We start from the raw sequence: 4,072 nt of genomic DNA, 5'->3' as shown, positions 1-4,072 counted from the left end.
GGAACCCCTCCATACACAGAAATGCACACAAAACGAAACAAAATGGAATCATTTCTTAAAAGCGTAAAAAGTAACAAATCGTCTCATTCTTTCTATAAAAATCCTACAGTCTTCGGTATTCCCCAAAACATGGAAAATAAAAAAAGGCACACCCAGGGCTCAGATCGTGGATAATTAGTCAATTGCAAGTCAGGGCAGGGAAACAGGAGACTAGAATGTCTCGTTGTGTCTGGAAAGCAGAAAGGGATTTTCTTTTTTTTTTTTTTTCAAGTGTCAAGAAGCTTGCAAAGATCCAGAATCAGAATGTGAGCTGTTCTGGAGAAGACAGATTCTGAAAGTAGCAAATTATAAACAAGCCCTTAATTAAGTTAAAACCCACAAAATCAGCATGGAAGCAATTAAGGTGGGATAAGAGAAGACAGAGACTTAGAGAAGAATTCTAACAGAGATGCATCCAGGGACGTGGGGCCAGAAAGCCATCATGTGTCATCTCGCGTGCAAGAACTAAGGAAACGGTAATCGGTGCTTACTGAACCTGTATTTGTGGGGCCAGTGAGCTGGCTCAGAGGATAAAGGAGCCTTCAGCCAAGTTTGACGATGTAAGTTCCACCTCCAGGACCTGCATAATAGAAGAAAATAAAAAATTGACTCCTGCACGTTGTCCTCTGGCCTCCACGTGTGGCCTATGGCATATGCCTGTCTACTCATATTTACAAGTGTAAGATTTTTTAAAAGTAAAATGAGAATGCCATGCATGCATACAAATTATTTTGGTCATACTCATTCCCCAATGTAACTCCTCCAGATTTACCCTCTACCCTACCCTTCCCTTTCAAACTTTATTTAAACATTTATGGGGGTGGGGGGAGTAGATAGGTGGCTGTACACAAGTGAGCAGGTGACCAAGGAAGGCAGAAGAGGACATTAAATCCCCTGGTGTTGGAGTTACAGGCAACTGTGAGTCCCCACTATAGGTCTTGAGAATCACCCTTTGGTCCTCTGGAGGACCAATTAGGATAATTTTACGGAGTAAGCTCTCTCCTTCCATCTTTATTCAAGGTCAGATTGAGCTCAGGCTACCAATGCTCTTGAGTCTTTCCTTCAGAGGCCTCTACCCTTTTAATAGCCCCTTGATTACAATATGTCCCACCCCTACCCTCATGGGTGTGAAGCCAAACACTGGAGAAAAATATGTAAATAAATCTTTGTTGTGCAAAAGTAGAAAGAGAAACAATATTTACACAGGTAATTGACAATGAGGGAAAATAGTAACTTCATCAAGCCAGGGGACAAGTTAGACAGTATCAAGGCCAATAGCTCCAATGTTGGGTCAAAAAAAATATGCCATAAGCTTATTGTTTATTTATTTACTTACTTGCTTACTTGCTTACCTTTGAGATGAGGTTTTTCCCGTAGAGCTCTGGCGGTCCTGGAACTCACTCTGTAGACCAAGCTGGCCTTGAATTCAGAGATCTGTCCGCCTCTGCCTCCCAAAGGCTGGAATTAAAGGTGTGAGTCACCACTTCTTGGCACGGCACAAATTTACAAAAGGATGAACTGAGAAAGAGACAAAGACACACATGCACCAAGATGAAACTCTTTGAGAGTCGGGAATCGTCAGACAGATCTAGGTTGACAGACATTCTACAGCCCACTCTGTATTCCTCAACAATGCCAGCATCAAGCCTGGGGGGCTGATGAATTCAAGGCCAGCCAGGTCTGCAGAGTGGGACAAACAAACAACCCCTTCCCCCAAAAAATTATGTCAATGTCTGTCTGGCTCTTTGAGATGCCTCGGCATGTAAAGTCACTTGCAGGGAAAGCCTGGTGGCCTGCAGTCAGTTCTCAGACTTTAGTAAAGGCAGAAGAAAAGAACTTATCTGTAAAGTCATGTTCCGGCTGCTCTCCTCTGTTTTTTTAATGTAAATGTCAGTATTGGGAACCCGTAAGCCAGAAATCATTACAGGTTAAAGAAACACAAGAAATGAAACAGTGACAGAGTATATCAATGTATAACCCGATGTGACACAGGAAAAAAAAAATTGACAACCATAAATTGTTGGAGTACTTTATATGTGAACATGGACTGCATAGATTATAATGCTGTAAATATTAAATTTAGGTTTGCTTTCTAAAATGATTTTTTAAAGCTGGGCAGTGGTGCACGCCTTTAATCCCAGCACTCTAGGAGGCAGAGGCAGGCAGACCTCTGAATTCAAGGCCAGCTTGGATTACAGAGTAAGTCTCAGGACAGCCAGGGCTACACAGAGAAGCTCTGTCTCAAAACACAAACAAAATTTTTTTTAAAAAAATGTATGTGTCTGTATGTATATAGTGTGTCTGAGTATGTGTGTGTGTGTGTGTATGTCTGAGTATGTGTGTGTGTGTGACTGCAGAGGCCAGAAGAGAGCTTCAGTTTCCCCTGCAGGCAGTTGGAGGCAGTAACCCATATGGGAGTTTGGAACCAAACTCAAGTCCTCTGGAAGAGTAGCCAGTGCTCTTAATGGCTGAGCCATTTCTCTGGCCTCTTTTTTTCTGATTGATTGATGATTGACTGATTGATGATTGATTGATTGATTGACTGAGATCTGTGTGTCTCTGCCTCTTGAGTGCTGAGACTAAAGGCATGAGACACTGTGCTAGGCTTTATTTATTTGTTTGTTTATTTTGAAACAGGGTCTGGTGTATTCTAGGCTTTCTTCAGGCCAAAGTAGCCAAGGATGACTTTGAACTTCTGTCAAGTCTGGAGTTCTAGGCTTGGGGCTGAATGCCACTGTAACCTGTTTTTTCTGTGCTGGGAATAGAACCCAGGTCTTTATGTAAGCTAGGCAAGTATTCTACTAAATGGGCTATATCTCCAATGCCAAATAAGTTTTAATATAGGAATTAGATAGGCACTGAATGTACACATGTACATAAATAAATATGTAAATCTTTTCAGAGGCTGGAGAGATGGCTCAATAGTTAAGAGCACTTACTGCTCTTGCAGAGGATCTATGTTCGATTTCCAGAATTTGTGTGCATGTGTGCTTTAAATGACATAGGCACACACACACATATGTGAAATAAATAGATAAATAAATAAAATCTTAAAAGAATTCCAAACAATCCTCAAAACCTAATATATGTATGCACATATGTATGTGCATTTATCTATCTCTATATATGTGTCTCTATATAATTAGAAGTTGTTTTGCCAATTCCCTTTGAAGGATATTGGGGTTTTTCTCTAATCATTTGCCATTACAAGATATGGTGAAGAAGAGAAACAGCTGAGTCAGTAGCTCTCAACCTTCCTGATGCTGCAGCCCTTTAACACAGTTCCTCATGGTATGGTGACCCTCAACCATAAAGCTATTTTCGTTGCTTTTCATAGCTGTAATTTTGCTATTGTTACAAATGCAAATGTAAATACCTGATATGTGCCCTCTGTGAAAAGCTCATTTGATTCTCCACTGCACAGGAAGGTTCTCATCTCTCTCTCTCTAGCACCACAGAGTTTGAATGTAAGGAGTCCCTTTCAAGTGTGTGTGCCCCAAGCTAGTGATGGTGCTTTGGGAGGCTGGGGAACCTTCCGGGGAGAAGCCTAGTTGGTACAAGTGGGTCACTGGGGAAGCCCTTGCTGGTGTACCCAGTGTGGATAAGTCATTTCTGTTAGGCATTTTTCTCACTTTGAGAGAAAAAGAATCTTTTATTCACATTACATCCCAACCAGAAGCACCCACCTCCTCTCAGTCTCACCTTCACAAAATCCCTCCTCCTCCACTTCCTTCCCTTCTCCCCACCCTGAGAAGGGGAAGCCTTCCCTTGGGTACCACCCCACCCTGGGACTTCTAGTCACAGTAGGACTAGTAACGTGAATTTTAAAAATACTAATAAATTATGAGGAAAAAAGAGAAATGTTCCAAATGTCAAAGCATTTCATATTTTAAAAAAATCTAATACAACTGATTTAATTTCATAATTTTATCACATACAACTACAAGGAATGAGGAAGTTTGCCCAGGTTAATAAGTTCCATTTACCTATTCCCTGCTTCACAGTATTTGTCTTTTTTTTTTTTTTTTTTTTG

At 41.0% G+C, this 4,072-nt stretch overlaps 1 long non-coding RNA gene across 3 annotated transcripts in view; it reads right to left on the bottom strand.

Annotated features, from left to right (window-relative positions):
- Positions 1 to 532: 532 nt before the first annotated feature.
- Positions 533 to 4,072, bottom strand: part of LOC110297661 — a 204,383-nt gene continuing 200,843 nt past the window's right edge. For all 3 annotated transcript variants that reach the window (XR_003837197.1, XR_003837196.1, XR_002378312.2), the window contains exons 4-5: positions 1,392 to 1,557; positions 533 to 619 (exon numbers count right to left, since the gene is read on the bottom strand). This is a non-coding gene — a long non-coding RNA (uncharacterized LOC110297661). The remainder of the gene's footprint in view (positions 620 to 1,391; positions 1,558 to 4,072) is intronic.

The sequence above is a fragment of the Mus caroli genome, chromosome 7 (assembly GCF_900094665.2).
Source record: "Mus caroli chromosome 7, CAROLI_EIJ_v1.1, whole genome shotgun sequence".
Taxonomy (NCBI): Eukaryota; Metazoa; Chordata; class Mammalia; order Rodentia; family Muridae; genus Mus; species Mus caroli.
The sequence above is the reverse complement of the archived record's forward strand: the minus strand, read 5'-3'. Positions and strand labels throughout refer to the sequence as shown.